A 20649-nucleotide genomic window follows, 5' to 3' on the forward strand; every position below is an offset into this window, starting at 1 on the left:
CAAAAAATGATCCTTCTCTGACTTTTTCCTCCCTTTCCTCACTCACTCTGTCTCTCCCTCATACAGGCTCTCTCTGTTTCCCACCTCTCTCTTCTTCTTTTCTCTTTCTTTATTTTTTCTTTCCATTTTTCTCTTCCCCTTCCTATACTGAAGGGTTTTGAAAACAACAAATTAACTGTCTGTTTCTCAATCCCTCAAACCACATGACTTAGACTTCATGTTCAGACTGTTTATTTACAGCTTGGCCCAGTAATCAGAGGGTTGCAAGTTTGTGTCTTGGGTGGAGCTCTGCCTTGAGCATGGTGCTTAACCTGTGTGTCCTTAGTAAGTACCCAGCTCTGTGACTGGATAGAATGTAAGATGTTAGCCCTGGCAGTCACCCTGGATAAGATTCCCCCTCCTGAGTGCGGAACCAATAAATTACACCCTGTAACAGACCACCAATATTAAGCCGATAGACCACAGACAAGCAATAAATAAGCGAATCTGCACGCTCGCTGAATTCACGGCATTTCCATTCCCATGAGGAAAGGAATTTCTTCCAGAGGGAAATGCTGTTGTATAATAAAGCCCAGGCATGGAGGGGAGAGGGAGCGATGACTCACCACAGAGATTGATTAGAGGGACGTGGATGCGGCTGGCAGTCGCAGTACGCTTGGAGCCCAGCGGGTGGCACTGTTGCTTAACTTTGAGCCTGGCACCGAAGCTCTGGTGGATTGCCGTGGAAACGACTGCCGCAGAGATGTCTGGCAGGCAGAGAGGAGAGAGAGAGAGCATCTCACCTCATTTGCAATCAGATTGTGAGGAGTTCAAACACATGCCTGATGGAGACTGGCTCTACCGGTCGACTTTTTTTTTCTATTTTTTAACCGCCCAAATCATTCTTCTGCCAATCTCATTTTATCCCTCTCGCTATAATGATAATTGTTCTAATCTCTCAACGCCATTGCGTTTCTGGAGTTATTTAATTTGCATGATAATAAACAGCCTGCATTCAGCGAAGCAGCCATGATATTCCACGCGTTATTGTTTATTTTGAAAGCGGCGTTTGCATTGCAGATTCAGAAAAATGGAATCGTGCACACAGACCCATTGCAAATAGAACACTCATCCAAAATGAGTGAATGAACATTTTTATCTCCTCCACAGGAAGGTGCTTTTCAATCAAAGTCACTCGCTTTGCACGAGCTATTCACACTGACCCAATAACTCAAGGACGTGACAACAACATGTCCAGCGGCATTCAAATAGGTCATGAAAATGGGCGTATAATACACAATAATCACTCACTATTTGCAGCCTGTCAAAGGTGAAATGCCATTTTGAGTAGAATGCTATGGGGCACGGTCAAAAATATTCTGCAATTAACTTAATACTTAAAGTATTTTCATTGTCTGATAACAAGAAATGCAATTGATTCTGGCCTGCAAAAGGATTCAACAAGATGACATAAAAAAAGAGAAAAGGAAGATAAAAAAAACCCATGAGGAGCATTTGTTAGTCCCAATAACCCCCTATCACCGTTTATGGCATGGAGGACACATTTGGCCTCATCCTACCAGAGTTCTGAGGCATTACCATAAATGAATTGCCTACAATGTCAAACCACAATCACTCAAGCCACCTACGAGCCATGCCTAATCACCCAATCAGTGCCCGAACTTAGTAATGCTCTTTTGGCTGAATGGGAGCAAATCCCTGCAGCAACACTCCAAAATTTAGTATAAAGCCTTCCCAGAAGAGTGGAGGTTGTTATAGCGACAAAGGGTTGACCAACTCCATATTAATGCCCATCATTTTGGATGAGATGTTGGATGTCAGGTGTTCACATACTTTTGGCCATGTAGTGTATGCCGCTCCTCCACTTAGTACGGTCTGGACAGCTCTCTCCTGTACGCTAGGGCCAGTGGCTTATAGGAAAGTCCGCAGGAGTACTGTCTATCCTTCAGCTGCAGTGCTTCTGGTGAATGGGACATATGGCAGAAGGTTCAGAAGAAAAATAGCTAAAAATAAATAAATAATGCACATATACTAATTGAATTTTAACATTAAACATCTTTTTAAAGAGCTGTATTTTGTCTATTTCAGATGAGAAAGTTCAGCAGAAAAAACAAAAGAATAAACAAGCAGATCTCCTTTTGTAAATTAAATTTAAACATCGGTAACCATGGCAGCTCAGGAAAGCTTTACACTCACAGTGACAGAGAGACGTGAACCTTGGACCATTTGCAAACAAGTCTGTTTGCCTGATGGCATTAAGAATGAAAGGACAGAGTCAATGACCAGTCTGCAGTCTGTCAACTGCACTTTGAAATCACATGTGGAAAGATGGGAGAACCCCAGAGGGAGTATTGTGTCAGGTGTCAAAGCTAACTGCAAGTCTGTAATTACAGTCAAGAAAGCAACAATGATTATCTCGCCCAGGGTATGGGCGAGTTCAGTTGGTCGGGGTTCTGTGTTCATCGTTATCCAGAAACTCCCGCTGGTCGACCGGGTGCCTGTACACCGCTAAAGCCTCTTATGAATGGTCTTCCTGTGACTTCACTCTGCGCGAGCTTAGCTGTAGTCTGCGGTGTGAAAAGAAGCAGGTGGCGAGGCCATGTGTTTTGCAGGAGAAACGTGGATGTCTACATCCTCCTGATTCAGCAGCGGGGTTCTCAGCATAAACACGGCTACAGCTGCAGACAACGGGCCATTCCAAAGTTCAGCCCCATGCTGGGTACAAAATTCTTTTAAAGAAATGAAAAAGAAAGCAGCAATGGTGCTGGCCTTTATCAAACTTTATTCTGCCATAGATGGATATAAGCATTGAGAAGACATTTCAGCACATTCATTTCAAAGCTAAAGAATAATAAATTAAAAAAAAAACAATCAAAACCCATGAGAAAAAGATTTCAATATCTCAAGCAGATTTACCCCCCCCTACCCCCACTGACTTCATCTCAATGAGAAAAGCATACGAGTCCTTGATGCTCAAAGAAGAAGAACATGCTGAACGGGCCAACGGAACACCGTGGCGAGGAGGGAGTCCGTATGGAACCCTCTCCTGCGTCGCGCAGCCTGGTAAGATGGCTGTCATGACTGAGCGAGCGCTGGGCGGCGGACGATGAGGCGGTGTAATGAAACGGCTCGGCTGAGTGTGACCGCGAGCCGCTGGGATGCTAACACACACGCTGTGTAATTGACCGGTCTGTGGAGAGAAGCATGGCTAATCCCGTTTATCTGTGAATAGCAGCATTTCTCCATTAGGCAAAGACTCACACAGGAGAATAAAGGGGGAAAAGCCCTTTCAGGTATTATTGATGCCAGTGCATTCAAATCAATGGACTACTTTGTACAGAAGTACGCTCACAGGTCACACATTATAAATGTAACTCCATAAGCCTACAGAAAGAATAAACCATCAATGCTCCATAATGAAGTGCATTAGCTGAATTCATAAGCTTTTTGTCAGATCTTCACAAACTAAAAAGAAAGTTGCAGACCAAGATCTTTGGAAAAACAATCAGTTTATGCAAAATGTATGCAATTTGCCAAGCACAACTTCTAAAGTGCTTCATAAAGCAGCACTTTAGTAATAATTTTGCTACCACTTATTAAAGTAGTCATAAGCAAATATTCTTTGACAGTTGACAGAGTGATGTACTGTAACATGTGGTTCCCAGTCTATAGCCTCACTTGCATTAAACTTGCAGTTACACTTGCAACAGACTGTTTCCACACTTTAACCCAATTATAAATGTCATGGTCGTAAATGTTTGTTTTTTTGAAGACCTGAATTTACACCAGATAACATATGACCTCATATACTGTTCATGTGAATGGCTGATGGTGACGATAGCCATTGCAGACCTCTACTTTACTTGAATATTGTCATTCTAGTTCAGCAACTGGTACAGCATTGCCATGATTAAATTTTGAGAAGATTAATTCAGTTTTTGGTTCATGTTGATATCTATTTGCATTCTGGTTTGCAAATCGTATTTCTTAGACCTGTCATCTCCTCTTTGAGTGTGTTAAACACTATAATCAACATTATGGAGTTTCTTTGGCTGAGAGATCAATCTTCTTATGAGAAGAGTTCATGGCTTGACTAACTGTAATTAACATGACTATTTATGTGAAATGAGAGATGAAATAAGTGTGTGAACATGTTTGTGTGTAGGTCTGTGTGCGCTTGTGTGTGTGCATATGTGCATTTCGAGTAGTTGGTTGTGGGTGTGTAAGTACATGTGAGTGCATGCATGAATGTGTATTTTGTGAGCGACTATGTGTGTGTTGAATACCTAACCTTGCTAACTGGAATAAATGAACATTGCAAATGCATTTGTTTATGCAAAAACATTACATTATAGGCAAAAAGAGCCGCAATGAGTGTGTCTATGCATGTGTGCATGTTTGTGCACATATTTTGCATTTATGCATGCTTGATTTGGTGTGTGTGTGTGTGTCAGGGAATTAATGTGAATGTGTTAAATGTCACTGTATTGACATTTTTGCAGCGGGTCCAATATGATAACCCCCTGAGGTGGTTGTGTGTGTGTGTCTACCAGCTCCAGCACAGCATGTCAATAATCAGAACAGTCGCATGCCCGCCTGCTGCAAGAGCAGGTCGCATTTCCCCAAACTCAGACTGGCTGACACAAGCGTTTGCCCGCAAATCTGCCTCTTCTCTTTCAAAAAAAGGCGTGCAAGTGCAGAGGACCTGGTTATACTGCTATCTGTTTTTTTTTTTACAAATTATGTTGGCAAGATGTAGTAAGGCATGGTCTGTGTTGTGTCATAGGCTGCTGTGTTAAAGTGAAAAATGCTTCTGTTTTTGCTGCACGGGGCCCCTGTTCTTCTTGGGGATTCTAACACAGATTCCACCATTTTGAATAAGACTGCTCCCCAGCAAGTAACTCCAAAAGTACCAGCAGCACCGCTGATTACAGGATGCGGTGCATTTTACAAATACAAAGGGAAATAAAATACTAAATGAATATAGATGGGGATGTGAAAACAGAACAGGCCAATAATTTCTCCATTTCATTTGCTTTCAAATGCAGGGAAGGGTCAGTTTTTATCATCCCCTGGTCTGATCTAAAATGGAGGACCTCAGCATCCCGATGTACTTGGGGCATGTCCATGTAGAGAATACTTGGGGGGGGGAGGGGGCGGGCGGGAATCTAATGACTCAGGTCAGGAAGTTTAACTGTTGTCCTCATTCTTCTATCGATTGGAGAGGGCTTCAGCCCGACTAGAGATCAAGGGGATAAAGAGGAACTTCAAAAAAAAGATATGACCTTGTAAACTGGGCTAATGTCTTTTGGCGGTCACAGGGAGCAGGTCGCTCTCTGATTAATGCGAGCGGCAGCTGACAGGGTGGTAAGCAGAGTCATTGGGTGGGGGGTGAAGACGAGGCCTGGCTGGGCAGGCAGAGGGGCCTGATTTAGAGTTGCGCTCTGAGTGATGGAAGATAGAAGACTGTTTTCAGACACACAGCAAAAAACAAAAACAGAACATGATGGCGGATCTTCTCCGGGACTGACAACGCAAGAGGGCCCGAAGCCCTGACTAGGCAGCTTGCGGTGAAAAACTGAGGGAGGCTCGAGCTCAGAGAAGAAGCTGGAGGCTGTGTGGGGGGTGTCTGGTTTCTCCCGGGCTGGGAGATTAGAGGGGGGATCCTGTTTCTCACGATGTCCTAAGCAGTGAGGAGTAACCAGATCTCTGGAGAGCACCACGCCCTGGGTTGTTTTGGAGTAAAACATATAACTGTTGGAGATGTCCTTAGCACTCTCAAACTTGTTCTTGTGTACTAGAGAACTATCACCAGCATGAAGTTCAGTGGTACCAATCATATGCCATAAAGGGCCACAAGTATGCGGCTGTTCATTCCATCCAACCACTACACCTTCTGATTTCACTAATTAACACAACTTCAACCAGAGAGGAAAGAACTAATTAGTGAAATCAGGAGATAAAGTGATTGGCTGGAACAAAAACCTGCATACTCTCGGCCCTCTAGGGCACATGATTGGGCACCACTGATCATGACCAATATCAGTATCAGTTGCCATCACCAGGTTCATGACTAATACCACCGGCACTGTCACCATCACTAACATCATTATCAACAATAGTGCATTTGTCATCATTAATACAGACCAATGTCATCATCACCACAACCATCATGGCCAACATGATCATCATTATCAGTGCTATCACCATCACAATAACTGCCTGCACTAATGTTATCTACATCATGACAAACATGTGACCAGCATCTTCACAATCAGTCACCAACATCATCATCATAATCAGAACTATAAATGTCATCAAAATCATCATGGACAATATCACCTTCCTGAGTAACAATATGATATAATCACCATCATCATTACCATCATCAACATTACCATCACCATCCTCTTCTCCATCTTTATAAATACAAGTTTGAAGTTTTTTTTAAAGAAGAATATTTTAAAAACTTCATTCAGCAGGTTATTCACTGAAGCCATTCAGTCAGAAGGCTCAGGTTCCTTGCCATATAACACTGGCACCTCGCGTTTCAGTGTTCCAGTTGAGCTCCCTCAGCAGAGAGAGGTCATATGTGGAAATGGGCCTGTTTGTTTTGGAAAGGTTTGTGACAGTGTTCCAGGTCATGCAGGACGCAGGAGAGGCAGTGACCCTTAGAGTGTTCTGGACCAGCCCTGGCACAGTCATTGAGCAAAACGTTCAGGCAGACCATGAGAATCAAGCCTGGCCCCAGCTGAATCAGCTGATGGCTCAGCTGATTCGTGATGTTTGCCTATTTCAGTCCATTCACATAACAGGGCAGTCTATGTAAACGGCCTCCCCCTAGTCATGGCACCTCCTCCTGCATGCATGCTTGCTGCACACTATTAGTCTAAACCTGCTTTCTCCTACACACATGCTGGCTGCACACTGCTAGTCTAAAACCCCTCCATCACCCTCCCCATGTGTTTATCAGGCTATCCTCTATGGGTGGCAGGGTGGTGGAGCGGATAGCACTGTTGCCCCACAGCAAGAACGTCCCTGGTTTGATTAGGACCATAGTGCTTCTATATGGAGTTTTGCATATTCTGGGGGGGGGGGGGGGTGCAGCTGCCCTTCCTGCCTTATGCTTGTGTAGAAGGCCAGGAGCGCTTCAGGAACAGAGGCATACTGCCAAACACCATATTGCCTTTTAAGATTGTTAATAACAAATCTTTGACAACAGTGGTCCTGACTAAAGTGGAATTGCACATAGAATCATGAGGGGTGTAGGTGCATGATATTGCAATTGTAGACAGAGTGGGGAATGGGGAGTTGGTCTGGGGATGAATTGTGATCGCACACTGGCGGAGGGGAATCTGGGGGGGAATTAAGATTTTGGACGGGGCGAAGTAGCTTTGCAATTTCAGACCAGCGGAGGAGATTGTGATTACCAATCAGAGTATGGGGGGCAGGAAGGATGGGGTCATCGTGGACCCCCTTTCCGCCTCTAGTCCTCGTTAATCACTGTCTATGGGCACTATGCTGGATATATGTTCCCTTCATGCTGCTTTCTTGTGTTCTTATACTTAGAACGCTGATGGAGAAGGATACATGTCGTGCATGAACTCTCAGTCTGAATGGGTAAATCAGGTGTTTTTCGCCAACTCCTGATGGGCTCACAGCTCAGTCGGAAGGGTTGTTCCACCTTGGTCAAATTCAATCCTCCTCAGTGTGATTTGCCCTGCACGTGATCTCACGGCTCTAATTTTAATGGAATGGACGCCTCCATGCTCTGCAACATTCCAAGAGCAGGCTCATCGCCGAACCCGCTGCTCTAAGTGTCTCCTCTGCGCGCTGATACAGTACGTGCATGAATATGCATGGCTCTCACAAGATAATCAGCAGAATGTCAAGTTGTCTGTATTTACTATGTCAAAATCATTCCCTCAGATCGAGATAAGCCGAATAATCTTTACTGCCACAACATTGCCTGATAACAGCATGGATATCCACACTGCTGCAAATGCAATATTAGTGCTTATTAGATGAGCATGTGATCTTATCCGCTGTGACTTTTGACATATTATCTGTGTTATGTGTTATATTTGTATAACTGGGTGTCATGGAAAGTAGGCTTCAGTTATGTTGTTCAATCCAGAGTGCTTCGCAAGCGTATCACATAAGACATGAGCTTTCAGCATTCTAGAGCCTTCAGTCCAACCCCCTTTCCCTGCTCTCTCCTGCCCCCTGCTGAAGGCGGGCTCAACGCGGCTACACTAAGGTGACAGATTACAGCTTCACTTTAATATTTCACACTCCCTTACCTTTCTGCCTCAGCTGATGTGTGGTGACAGTGTTTGTGCAAGATGGCTGCCATGCATCACCTAGGTGGATGCTACGCATTGGTGACCCCTCACCTCCACTGTAAAACCTCGTGAAAATCCTGGGATGAAAAGTGCTATATAAATGCAATCCATCCTTCCATCCGTTATGGTACGGCGCTGCTCAGAATGCTTGGCAATCCTTTGGGGATCACAGTGAGAACACTAACCCTGTAAAGTGCCAACCCTGTAAATCACTGCAAAGCACTCCATGTGGGAGAAAAGCGCTATATAAATGCAAGGCATTATTATTATCAACCCAGCGTCTGTCGTTTTCGTCCTTCCCTTTGTTCGGTTTAAAACTGCATCGCAGTCCCTGACACCGCCCACCATCCCCAGACCAAGCCTCCCATGGCCAAGGTCATGGAGGTCCCGCGGAGGTCACAGTGGGGTCGTTGTCAGGGGGTCTGCAACAAAGCCTGATGAAAGCACGGAGTGACAGAACCTTGGCCCGTCAGGGCGGGTCCGACAGACCGAGTGACAGCCCCCGATCCATCATGATTGGCTCATCAGGGGCAGGTGACTGCAGCATGCATGGTGAGGGGGGAGCTAACCACCCTATCGGACACGCCCGTGTGACTGTTCCTCAACGTCTAGCCGTCAATCAATCAATCATTCAAGCACTCATCGTGAAGGGTCAAGTCTGGCTACCAAGCTCCATTTCACAAGCACCCCCCCATAAGGCGGTATGGCGCTGTGACATTCGGTTATTGATGTTCTATGACAACCTCTCTTCTGTCTTCTTCCCTGTACAGGACTCCCTGTGGAATATCACATTCTGCAGGATGCATGCACACAGCCAGCCAGGACATGCTCTGCTACAACAAAGGACTCTGATCCTGTGCAAAGGCTACATTTCAGTAGTGTAAATATTTGATAAATATATCACATTGCCATAACATTATAATATGTTATATATATTTTATATGCAGATGTGGTTATATAAAGATTGTAATAATCTATTGTTGAGCTTTGAATTGCAAATTTAGCAGACTCTTGTTAATCGTATGCGAGTTATGTGCGTTCGTACACGCCTGTGAATACATTACATTTGAAAAGTAGGGTAAAGTAACCCATGGCCATATAATATGTTAATGCACACTACTGGCCTGACTTTCTGAGAGCGATACGATTCATCAGCAAACACAACTCGTCTGTTCTCCTGTGAAACTCTCTCTCTCTCATATATTAGCTGTGTTTATTAACAAACATCACATGGCCAAGACAGAGAGAGAGGGAGGAAGAGAGTGGGAGGGAGAAAGAGAGCAGGAAGTAAGCGAGAAAGACAGTGCGTAAGAGAAAAAAAAGTATAAGAAAAAATATGAGAAAAGACAGAGACACTAAGAGAGAGAGAGAGAAAAAACAACAGGAAGGAAGTTAAGACAGGGAGAAGGGCAGGGAGAAGGATATTGCCTGGTCTCAGAGGAATTTTAGGAGCTTGAGATTGGGTGAGATTCACTGATGCTGAACACTCTGGACAGCCTGAGCAAACTAAGAGCAGAGCTGGTTTTCTCAGCCCGTCCCCCAGGTAATTCCCCTCCTGAGAGGACCTGGCACATTTCAGCTTGCGGCTCAGGGGAGAGCGAGGCCAACGATAAATGGCCAGTGGTACTGGACATATTGCCGTCCGGAATGAGTGTCCGAGCTCATTACTCGTTATCACTACTTCATTACTTGTTCATTACTTTTCTTTCAATGTGTTTTTTTCCTTTAGTTTTTTTTCCCCTCTCTCCAACGGAATGATACCATACCCCTGGGGGAATAGGAAGACAACACTATTTTAGGGGCCTTGCGTTTATTGAGCCCTTTATTGGACCGAATATCCTGTTTTTTTTTTTTTGTTGTTGAAAGAATTTCTCTTTCAATCAAGCCTTAGGCTTTTTTCTTTTCTTCTTTTTAAGAACCATGAGGATATCCTTAATTTTTGATCATTTTATTTGAGGAAACTTAAGCAGATTGAAGGTTTTTTTTGGGGGGATTGCGTTGAATTGGTGGGCATGAAGGGGACTTTCGAAGCGACCGTGTATGTTGTGATGGCACGCCGCTGGCTTTCCCAGTCCTCAAAGAGGCTCACTTTTTGGGTTGAAAGGAGACACTCCTGTTACTGATATCACCTTCGTGCCTGTGTGATCCTACCTCCTGCCACCCCCTGGGGCTGTGGATGGCACGGAGACGAGCTGACTCACAGTGCTTTCAATGGCACATTAAACGCCCGTCAGATAAACTCATGGACTGAACAAATCTGAGTGTTCACCACATCTCTGTGAAACAGCTCAGAGGAGCCCTCTCCCCGCTGCTCGAGTGACCAGATGGAAGCCGTTACGGAGCGCTGAGCTCCATCGCGGCGGCCTCGCACCTCCCCCCCACCCGTGAAACGGTGCCTGACCGGCCAGTCGCCGGAGTCCAAGCCTAATAATGCTTATCGAAGCAGGACAAGGTCAGATCCCATTGAGCAGGAAAAAGGCGTGGTGGGCGTAGCTGGCAGAGTGTGAAAGGGAAAGAAGCTCCTCTGTGGCGGGATCCTGGTGGACCCCTTGCTGAAGGAACGGCTGTTGTTGCGCCATGAAATGGATGCTGAGTCACTGGACCCTGTGTCCACCGCCCCTAAGCTTCCTTTTCCTGTCTGGAAGCTGAAGAAAATCAGCAGCATCACATCGTCAGAGCGCTTTCCAAGAACATAGCTCATATGCACATCTTTCATATCCCTACATCCCACCATACCTGAACAAGTAGGCAGTGAGAGAGAGAAAGAGAGACATGGAGAGAAACAGACAGGGAGAAGACAGAGACACAGAGAGACAAAGAGAGAAGGCGAGAGAAAGAGCTGTGTGAAATCTGCCATTTGCCAAAAATAAATAACATTGAAGGAAGCCTCAGAATCCTTCCTGAAGTGAGGCTCGGTAGTTTCGGAGATAAAGACCGAGCGAGGTTTCCCGTCCTCGTTAAAGTCCCATCTCTCATTCCTTCCCTGAGAGAGACTCTCCTCCGGAACCTTGCTCTGACGGAGGTAAACGTACACAAGGTAATACCTCTCAGCTGCCAGCGCGAGAATATACACCACCCCCCCTGGGTCTGGCTTCATCAATCCTCCTCGTGCGCCGTTTTGCATAACTCTAATAACACTGTCTCTTCACATCTGATTCACGAGCGCCAGGGTGGGAGGCGAGATCGGCTGGCAGGAGCCAAGGTACCACGCCGGTTCTTTATTGCCATGCCTGCAGGCAATTAGGAATATTTATTATCTTATTTATTTGCTTATTTTCCCTATGCTTCGGACAAAATAAAAAATAAAAAGTCCAGATTCTTTAAAGAACAGAAGGGTAGGTGGGGGGGCATCAGTCACAGGCTGAGGCTATCCGTGCGGTGCTCTATTAAAATCCAAACGTGCTCCAACATAAAACAGCTTTATTGTATGTTACATCATGGCCAATGGGCCTTATCTCACGCCAGCGCCCATTTCATCGCAAAGTTTAATGACTTGAGGCGATCGTTATTAAAATTGACAAGAAATGGATCTGTTCACCAAAAGCTAATTTTTTAGACATTATACATAAACATCCCAAAAGATATACACACATCTAAAAATGAGCTTTCGGTGAAGAGTTCCATTTCTTATCAAACCCGAATACCCCATTCGGAAATGCAGATAATGAGTTGCATACAGATTTTATTTATTCCTAAAGTTCACCGATGCATCATTGAGAAGATATCTGGAAAATGAGGAGTAGAAATAAAAGTGAGCCTTAAACGAGAAATGAAACTGTGGTAATATGTTGGGCACAATAAAAGGTGCGTTTTAATGAGTTTCGCGACACACTGACAGATGCATTGGTTAAACAGTGCAAGAGGAGCATATACATGCCTCCATTTCCCCAGTGCAGATACAGAAAGCGTTTTTATGCAAAGATATGCACAAAAAAACATGCCTGCCATTGGCACGGACAGCACTGCTCCCTCACAGCTGGAAGGTCCCTGGTTTGAATCCCAGCCAGGACCTTTCTGTGGGGAGTTTGTTCTCCCCGGGTCCAATCGGACTACGTCTGGGTACCATTGCCCTTGGCAAAGTATTCCTGCTTCTTTCCCAATGCATGCTGGGATATACTCCAGCCCCTGTGACCCTGGCCAGCAATAAACGGGTTGGATCAGGGGTGCCAATACGTCGATCTGACACGCGATCAAACAGCATGACCTCCACGATCGACTGGTTGATTGCGTGTCAGTTTTAACAATGCATCAGTTAAAATGATAATTCTTCCCGTTTTAATCCCTCTTCCCTACTGCTTCTGTCTGACAAACAGGTACACTTGATTGACATGAAATGTGGCCAATCTGCTGCTGTTGAAAACTCTGTTACGTTAAATATGCCCATTCATGATACAGACACGATTGTGCACTCAAAATTTAGTGGTATTGTCATGTAAATGTGCATATTCTCGTGATAGTAACAGGATACCTTTGCCAATGCATTTTATATGGGGCAGAGCAGATGTGGTGGTGACACAGTAAATCTGGTCCATTTTGGGCAGGGAATTTCGCTTTCAATATCATATGGATAATGGTGTTAATAAAGCAGGGATTTTTTTCCAGATATGATGGTGTATTGATTTCACTTTTATGCAAATATGGGTTTCTATGCAATTTGGCTTTTATTTTACGTGATTGTAAACTTTGCCAAAGCATTTTATATGGCACAGGGCAATCATGGTGGTGACATGATGAATCTGGGTTTTGGCAGGGAATTTCACTTTCAGTAGGCTATCCGATGGATAACGGTAATGGTGTTTTAAATCTAAAGCTGGGATTTTCTGTGTTCAGACATGACACTGGTATAACGATTGTACCTTTTATGAGAATACAGGTATAATGCTACATGACTTTTGAAATAGTTGAACTACACAATGAGGCTACTGGAAAATGTGGTTAAGCTAGTAGCTCTGCCCGACGTTAGACATATAGAGCACCGGCACTCAAAAAAATTTTGAATAGTAGTTGCACTCAATGTTATTGAGTAGACTCAAAAAAGAAATAGTTGGATTTACGTAATACAAATTTCTTTGTATCTTTAACTTAATCAGTTTGTGACAGCCTACTTAAAAATTTTGAGTGCAACAAAATTTTTTGAGTGTAGATGCGACATAGTGAAAAGCTACATTCAGTTTGCTATTTAGTTACTCAGGCTATGGGCTTGTGTCCCAAATAATTGATAATATTATTTTATCGGCAGTTTGTAATGAATTTACATGTCCATCCTTGGTTCAGAGGAGATACTGGTACTTGCTAGATCACGTTGTGCTGGCCATTGGAAAAGTAGTTCGCAGGCCAAAACAGTGTGGGCACTCCTGAGTTAGATGATGCATGGATCAAGAAATTTAAGCCAGAAATCTTGTTGCCACTGCCAGGAAGCTGACTTCGCCAAAGGAAAACTCTTACAACAAGACGATAACCCAAAATGCACCTCAAAATCAACACAGAAATGATTTTTCAAAAAAGAAGAAAAAAAAAGCAAAACCCCAAAACACAAAAACCAAGCAGGGCTCTACAGGGCTCCCAGGCTAGAAGCATATGCTCATAAACAATTGATGTGCGCTAACAGGAAAAATAATTTAGGAGCACATTTACTAATTGAGATGCATTGGTGTGCTCCTAAATTTTTCAACTTTCTTTTCAAAACATGTGGTCTTGAATTGAATTGAAGAGGGCTGTTCATAAGAACAAACCAAAGGATACCAATGATCTTGAAAGGCTCTACAAGGATTGCAGTCATTTAAATTGCAAGCAAGAATACATTTAAAAAACCCTCAAACTGCAGGCAGAACACAGCAGTCTTCTGTTTTCCTCACAAGCAGGAGAGTTCAAACATAAGCAAGAACTGCAAGGAACGTGCAAATTTCAAAAGCAATCCATTTTATATTCAGGTGAGTGGGATGGATGGAAAATTGATTTCTGATGCCTAATTTCTCCCCCATAAGGACTTGAAGGCATAGAAGCACAAAACAGAACCCAACTCTGTGATATGTTTAGTATCCTGGGAGAATTCAGCTTTGGGTGGGGAAGGGGGAGGGTGACTGAGCTGAAATTTTGTTTCATATTCATGAAAAGCACAGCCAGCAAACTGCATATACCATGTTACTCATTGTTGTAAATATGAAGATAAATATCAACAGACAGGTGTTCTAAGGGTACTGGAAATGTTCAAGTTGTTAGTTCTTTATTTTCCACCCCTTGTGGCCAGCAAGTAGAAAGAAGTTAAGATTTTCATAGGCAATCAAAAACAGAGACAGACGATCATATAAGCTGTGTGATACAACAATTCTAATGATTTATAAAACAGTTCAGTGGCCATATTCGTTTCTCTCCAGCAACCCCATCCCCCCCTCCCTGTTTTCTTCTCTTTTTGTGCTAACAAAGAGATTAGGTTCACCATTTCAATTTCAGGTTCAGCCTTTTCTTGTCTTCCGTACATTGTGCCTCTATGGAGAGAGGCGACGCGACAAGGTAGCAATAACAGCCGTTGAAATTCCGCTGCCTCTCTTCCCTTTCATAAGCCCTCCCCCACGTCAGAGAAACACTGCCAAGCACGATTGCCAAGGTGTTATTTTACTAGGACTCTGCGTAGGCAAACACAAAATTATTCCCACAGAAACTTCACGGCTCAGGGTTTCCAATTACTGACAGGGATGCTGCCCATCTCTGTAGGTGTGTGAACATATTGTACCTTTTTCAGTTTGCATTTTTAAATTTTTTTACCCAACACAGGATTCATAAGAAATGGATACATCGCCTGGAAACATCTTGATGTATTAGATTGTGTGTGTGTATGTGTGTGTGTGTGTGTGTGTGAGAGAGAGCTAGAGAATGTGTGTGTGTGTGTGGAAGGGATGTCACATGACATGACACAAGATTTTCAGTGTTTGAGTTTGTCAGCAGGAAAGCGGCTGCAACCTCGAAAAGAAAATGCAGGACAGAGGGAGGCAAAGAAAAGGAACTACAGCCAGATAACTTGGCTATGTGACAGTGTTCATCTCATTTACAAACCCACTTTCATAAATGACAGAGTTTGATCAAATTTATATGCATTGAGTTAATTATTTTTTTTTTTTTTTACAATGAAGGCTGTTCAAACAGCAGTAATAATAACAACAACAACGACAGAATAATTGTAAAGCACTGCAGCATTTACCAACATATTAGAAATGTGAGTGCCAGAGACTCCTGGTAAATGGCTAAATGCACAAACAAACACTGAGATGTGCTGAAACGCATACAGTACATCTCAACTCCCAAAAGGAGGGCGGGGAACGACCTGCTTTGGGTAAACAGTTGTGTATGAGCCCCAGCTCTAAGGCTGCTATTGGTTCTGCCCAGCAAGGGAGAGGAAAGAAGGTGAGGAGATTTAAGGCACTGGAGCTGGATTTACAGAGCTGGTGACCACAGTTACAGGAGCAGAGATTAGTCATGCTAGGGATGCAAAGAGCAGAGGAAAGCCTGGGACAAAAATAAAGGAACAAGCAATGAGAAGACAATCCAGCTAAAATCCAACACTATGGAGTCAACTGCTGAAAAGATTCAGGAAAAATACAGGAACACTTAAGTTAGAATATTCTGTAACAATACAAGGACAGCCAAATTAGAATATTCTGGAACAATACTACATAATATACAGGGGCAGTAGAAGGACAATAGAAACACTGACAGTGACAACAATAATAAAATAAAACATAATAGATAATAATAAAATAATAGGGGACGGGGCCTTTTGATATACAGTAGAGGACAGCTTTAGAGAACAGTCAAGAAAAATATGGGGAGAAATAGTGAGTACATTCACATCCAGAGATAAGAATCAGTTCTGCCTTGCTTGGGTTGGAAACTGTTAGGCAAACCCATGCTCAAGTAAGAGACAAAATTAATAAAGTGACAAAACAGATTTTTGTCCAATCAAAATAAATAAATAAAATAAAAGCCTCACATTTTGGAGGAAATTACTCCTAAATGGATGTGGTTGGTGCAGATCAGGATAACTGGATTGTCTCAGGATTTTTACAGCTTATTTTATCTCTGGGTTTGATGTCTCTGGGCCGCTACCTCATTTGTGCAACTGGTGAATTCACAAACCGCATAAAAAACAAAACATGAAAATAAAATAAAAATATCTGCAGCCTGAAAAAAAAGTGTCACCATTCCTGTTTTCATGAGAGTTCTCTCCTCCTTTCCTCCCTCCCTCCCTCTCTCCCTCTCTCCATCCCTGTGTGTGGCTGTTCATGTCTTTGGTTTTTTTGGTTTTTATGGAATGAGTATCCCCGCGGAGTTTAACGGACCATTTCCTGCCTCATCACGGGGAAGGGAGTGAATGCCCTTGGTTTTTATTTCCCCCTCCTGTCCTGAGCGCATGAGTGGCCTGATGCTCTTCCCATGGCCAGGGGGCACACAGCCATGGTGCCAGAGTTTCAGAGAGAGAGGCTTTACCCGCCCACCCGCTCCTCCAGTGAATTACCCTCCCAGAAGCTTTGGAATGAGACCCCCCCCCCCCACTGGACACTCCATCTCCCCACATCCCAAAGCCCGCCCTCCCTCAAACCTGCCCTCTGCTCTGCACCTCCACGAACCACCTTCCTACCCCCATCTGCCCCCCAACCCCGACCCCATCACCCACTGTCATGGTTGATTCTTTACATGAGTGGAATCATGTCAAAATGCAAGACCTGAAACCCCCCCAGCCGCACAATCTTAATGAATCCCACAGAATAATTCAGTGATCATGAATGAGCGATTCCCGGGGTTCTCCTCTAGATGGAAAGCAGCAGGGTACGCGTGGGCTGACCATGTGACCTCCCAGTGCGCCGGTGAGCCTTTAGGTAGGCAGTCTCTGGAACTGTGTTCTCATTACCTCCCCCTTTCAGGGGCTTCCCACTCTACCCCTTTCATTCTTTTAATGAGCCAGGACTAAGTGCCACTACATTTCAGTCTAATTAGATAGAGCTAATATGCGGCAGCATCAGATCGTTCATAGCTGGGCAATTTTGCATTTTAAAATTGATTTATATGAAGCTTAATGAAACTGTTGTCTTTTTTAGGGACAATCATCACTATGAACACTCGTTAAACTCATACAGCAAATATAGCTTACAAAAACTCATTTTCATTGTTTTCCTTTTTTAGAACTTTATGATTTTTCAGGCTTTTCACACACACATGCACACACACACACACACACACACAAGTGCTTTTATTAAAGTAATGGACTACTCACATTTATTCTGTGTATACTAACATTATTTCTAATTAGAACGCTTGATTACTTAAACATAATTACAAAATACCACATTACTATCAGTTACTAAGTCACTTGGATCTTTTGAGCGCAGGGTGCAATACATGCCTTTCAGAGCGATTAAAGCCAATTTTGTTTAATACCAGAGCTGCTACTTGAAGGCCCAAAGAGCCCTTGGTATTTTGCTTGAGGAGCAAGAACAGGAAGAGCTGTCTGTGATTTAAAGCATCAACCAAATAGCCTGAATACACGTGACCTCCTGAGTCTGGAGACATATTAGTTCTACTCCCTAATCACCTGTGGAATAGACGCCAAAATCATCTACATATTTTTCTTCTGGTCACAATTGAGCTGGTGCTTCGAGCCAGGGCTGACCACACATTTTGGAAAGCCTGTGACGATGTAACTTGACACGACCCACTTGGTACACAAAGTAAATCAATCTGAGCACTGGAATCTGTGGGTTGCATCGGAGTGCGGCCCCGCCCCTCCCTCCCCATGAGGGGATTAAATCTATATCCTGCCTCTCGCCCGACACCTGGTGTTTTATGGCCTGCTGTTCCAAACTGCATCCAGTCATGGCTCACTAATTCTTCAAGGTCTTCTTTTACAGTTATTATTAAAATGACCAAAGACTACTGCACACATATTACTGTACTGCCCCTGCTACAAGAACACTACTGCCAATGGCAGCGTAAAAGCTTACATAGATGGAAGGAAAAATTCCCTTAAAGCTGATCATTGGTCTCAACTCATTTTCATAAATTTTCCCTTGATTTTCAAGTGTGCCAATGATCTGAATTATTAATTAGCAGGTAAACACACAGCTTCATTTTTCATTTCATTTCAGTGAAATTAAACAAATTCAATTTAGAAAAATCTTCTAAGTTTTAATCACTAAGTTCACATACAGAAAAAAGTTACACCACCCCGATAACTACCATGTTAGCTTTCAGCACAACATGCAATAAATTCTAAAAATATTTTCCATGAATATTCTCCAAGTGTGATGGCAGAGAACAATAGACCTACATGTATCCACAATTTTAAATAATGTTGGTAAACTATTTACCATTTTGCAATGATAATAAAACAATTTTATTACTCACATAATTGCGGCAAACTGGATATATCTGATGGTATTGAGTATTGATTTTGTGAATTAATCACTGTAGTGTTAACCAAGAATAATTATTGAAAACAAATCAAGTCCAATAATTAGTTTAAGGGGAGGTTTTCCACCATGTCAATTTTCAGCTCAGCAGCTGCCAGTAACTACTAGTACAACTACTCTACTACTAAAATGACAGAGACTATAGAACAAATTCCACGGTTACTCCTGCCATTACTGCAATATTACTACTGCTACTAATAAGTGAGGAATTATATGTAGAGCTGTTACAGAAGAGTTACAGATTTCCTCAGAACAGGCATAAGCCTTAAACACACACCAGAAGTACTGCAAATACATGTTGTGTATTGAGCATGTCCTCTCTTTGTACTGATTTATTGACACACTAGCCATACAAACTGTACCATCATACGAACAAACAGAGGGATACCAATAAATAAATAAATTAATAAACAAAATCTAATAAAATAAAAAATCAGTTTCCACTCCGGTGGATTTCAGAGAGAAATGTAAGACAGACTTATTCTTTCTTATTAGAGCTAATCAATGCCCTGCCATCCTCACGGGGGCTTATAAATCTTCCTGTCTCTGGCTATTGACTGCCCATTTCCTGGGATGTGGTGGTTTCCTCTTAGTGCATTCCCAAGGAGTGTGATATATAACAGTGGTCAGGCCAGTGGGACAGCTGTGAATGAGATTGTTGCTCTCTCCGTCTGGCTTGTGTAATGACTTTGTGGACTCAGTCACTGGGATAGAAGTGTCTGCCTATCACTTTAAAACAGACACACGTGATATATGGTGCCAGCACCCACAGGGGGGTGGGGCTGTGGGCGACGATGCAAAAACATTTGGAGCCTCCCTACCCTCACCACCATGAGGAATCAATCTTCACATTTTAATTCAGCAGGGCTACAGCTTTCTGCTGAGCCAGCAGGAACATATCATTGCTACCAATTTTGAGGTCTCCCTCTGGCACAGCTCAGAATCACAAGTGTAGTTTGCACTCCTGCCACTAGGGTGATACGTCTGACTGACACTTGGTCAGAGCCAAGAAATTCATAGAAACGACTGAATTGAAAAGAAAACGTTTGCTGAAATTATTATTATTTTTTTGGAAAGAGATTTAAAGACCTGAGGAAATCACTTTCACGCATACAGCAACAACAACAGCAACAGCAAAGCAGCAACAATGGATTGATTTATTCCAGTAGTGGCCTTAACCGGTTCAGTAAAATGTTGCATGTACTGGTAGTAACATATTTCAGTGGCTCTGTGAATAGGGAAATGAAATGGGGGGAAATTAAGTGCTGCTTTTACCACCTCTTTCCTGTAATCTCATGAGAAAGGACAGGAAGAAAAGGACATATTGCAGACTGTGACTCACACCAGGCAGTCCCTGGGTCTGGCATACATCAGCTCTGACAACCGCAGACAGTATTGGAGTGACTCCAGCTACGGTAATGTAATAACACTGACAGAACACAAAAAATGACATTTACCCCGTCAGTTTACTGTGCTAGATTAGATTAGGATGAATTCATTAGGTATGAAATTGATCTCACGTGAGATATTAATATTTATTACATCCATTTGTCTTTTTGTACTGGGGGTCTAAGGTTAACACACCTATGTATGCTGTTATTGTATGGGGGCCTGGGGGTGAAGGGCATGGAAAAAAAAAATAGAAAGTCTTTCAAAGAATTACCAAGGCACAGGCATAACATGTAAGTAAATGAGCTGACCCTTTATTATTTTACACAATAGAGTGTATGTAGCAATTCTGGCCAGACTTATTTGTATTTGTACATCAACTTACTAGTAGAACCAGCTAGCCAATCACAGCACAAGACATGACCAAGCTAGCCAATGATGACACACAACACATG

General features: G+C 43.2%; 1 protein-coding gene across 3 annotated transcripts in view; it reads right to left on the reverse strand.

Moving 5' to 3' along the window:
• cspg4 (chondroitin sulfate proteoglycan 4) overlaps positions 1-20649 on the reverse strand; it is a 189169-nt gene that overhangs the window by 71479 nt on the left and 97041 nt on the right. For 2 of the 3 annotated variants that reach the window (XM_064312304.1, XM_064312302.1), the window contains exon 2: positions 606-746. The gene's annotated coding sequence lies outside the window, so the exon portion shown is untranslated. Of the gene's footprint in view, positions 1-605; positions 747-1833; positions 1961-20649 lie in introns of all 3 variants that reach the window. The other variant, XM_064312303.1, reaches the window with a different exon arrangement.

The sequence above is a fragment of the Anguilla rostrata genome, chromosome 16 (assembly GCF_018555375.3).
Source record: "Anguilla rostrata isolate EN2019 chromosome 16, ASM1855537v3, whole genome shotgun sequence".
In the NCBI taxonomy this organism is placed as follows: Eukaryota; Metazoa; Chordata; class Actinopteri; order Anguilliformes; family Anguillidae; genus Anguilla; species Anguilla rostrata.